The sequence below is a fragment of the Adiantum capillus-veneris genome, chromosome 20 (assembly GCF_014529385.1).
Source record: "Adiantum capillus-veneris isolate H3 chromosome 20, ASM1452938v2, whole genome shotgun sequence".
Classification (NCBI taxonomy): Eukaryota; Viridiplantae; Streptophyta; class Polypodiopsida; order Polypodiales; family Pteridaceae; genus Adiantum; species Adiantum capillus-veneris.
The window spans coordinates 150042202-150044109 of record NC_140950.1 but is presented as its reverse complement, the minus strand read 5'-3'; the positions used below and the strand labels follow the sequence as shown (position 1 = coordinate 150044109).

Genomic DNA, 1908 nt, shown 5'->3' with positions numbered 1-1908 from the left:
TTCGGCCAGGCATCCTACGTGATTTTGTACCGGGTGTTTTGGGTTGGGGTTTTGGTTCATAGACCTTAGGGAGAGCGACCTATTGGTATTAATAGGGTCTCCTTTAAGTTCTATGGTGTTTCACGGTTGTTTGATGGGTGTTCGGCTCTAGAAAGCGTTGTAGGAAGTTTTCTCTTATGCACTCTTGAAGGCTGTGACTTAGACAATTGGTAGAGACCTCTGTAGGAATTAGTTAGAAGTCGTTCGAGTGTAGGTTGACACCTTATGCTTACTTCCATGTGCCTGCGGGTTGAGCTTTGTCCTTAGTGGACATTATATGTTAGGTGAGTTCTCGCTGTGCTGACGTCCGTCGCGGCGTATCATGAAGTTTCATGATTGTATCCCAGTTTTGATAGTTAGATTGAGTAGTTGGTCGATTTTGGAACTTTAGGGTTTGGGAATTGTAAGGTATATATACCACTTTTTGATCTTAATGAAGGACCTTTTGTCATTTTAAAAAGACAAGTTTTGAAGTCTGTGAGTGAGTGTATTGTGTACGAGAGAGAGTGTGAGCTTCATCTTGATGCTACGTGTGCACTGGTGGTCAGAATCCAGTGCGGAGAAGTGCAGCGTGTTGCCCCTGACAAGAGCTATGCGCCGATATCTACATTGCACGCGTACGGTCCGGTTTTGCAAGCTCCTTCTACGAGCTTCATCTGGTGTTTGGGTGAGCATACGTTGTCCGATTTTGCATTGCAACATATCCACGCGTTCACATTAAGTAGAGATACACATTAGACACTTTAGATTTTGGAAACGAAGACCTGCAGATTTTGGCTAGACATCCTACATGATTTTGCACCGGGTGTTTTGGGTTGGGGTTTTGGTTCATAGACCTTAGGGAGAGCGACCTATTGGTATTAGTAGGGTCTCCTTCAAGTTCTATGGTGTTTCGAGATTGTTGGATGGGTGTTCGGCTCTAGAAAGCATTGTAGGAAGTTTTCTCTTATGCGCTCTTGAAGGATGTGACTTAGACAATTGGTAGAGACCTCTGTAGGAATTAGTTAGGAGTCGGTCGAGTGTAGGTTGACACCTTATGCTTGCTTCCACGCACCTGCGGGTTGAGCTTCATCCTTAGCTCACATTATATGTTAGGAAAGTTCTCGCTGGGCTGACATCCATCGCGGCGTATCCGTCCAACACCTCATATGTCACAAACACCAAAGCAATAGAAGAAACAACCTTGACAGAATTGGGAATTAGGCATTTGTACAAGGCTCCAAAGCCTCCATTGCGAACAGTCTTCCGAAAAGAATCAATCATCCTAGTGTACTGAACCGGTGCTTTCATCTAACCATCTGCAGTGATGATAGAGGAGGCATCCTTCCATCCCACCATCTGCAACCTTTTCAGTACCACATCTGCCACAGTCTGGCCCACTGTACCTGCTCATTCTCCACATCCAAGTTTGGTAAGGACGCTCAAATCAACATTCTTTTCAGGATTGTTTGTTATGTACCTCTTCAACAACCATTCTTTGAGTGATTCATATACCGCAAAATTGAAACCCACGTACGGGATCACACCAATAACAGATGGCAACCAACCTTTGTAGACCGCTAATGGTCCTTCCTCTTTCATTATCGTTGATGTTGCATGGAACATTCCTCGATAGCGCATTGGTGAATCCTATATTTGCACTGTAAGCCTACCCCGAACCATGTCCGGTGATTGTCGATGGTTTAAGGCACAGAAGAGCTCTCTCTTTCTCTCTCTCTCTCTCTCTCTCTCTCTCTCTCTCTCTCATTTTTTTTTCTTTTTTTAGAAGCATAAACACCCTCAAGGTGAACATTTCCCTTTACAAGAAGGCAAGATAGACACAAATTACACCAACTCACATAAGGTAAAAAGGTTACAACAACAAAGAAC

The 1908-nt window shown here is 44.0% G+C and overlaps 1 pseudogene; it reads right to left on the bottom strand.

Annotated features, from left to right (window-relative positions):
• Positions 1–1113: 1113 nt before the first annotated feature.
• LOC147433393 (mitochondrial adenine nucleotide transporter ADNT1 pseudogene) lies at positions 1114–1701 on the bottom strand (annotated as a pseudogene).
• Between the last annotated feature and the right edge of the window lie 207 nt (positions 1702–1908).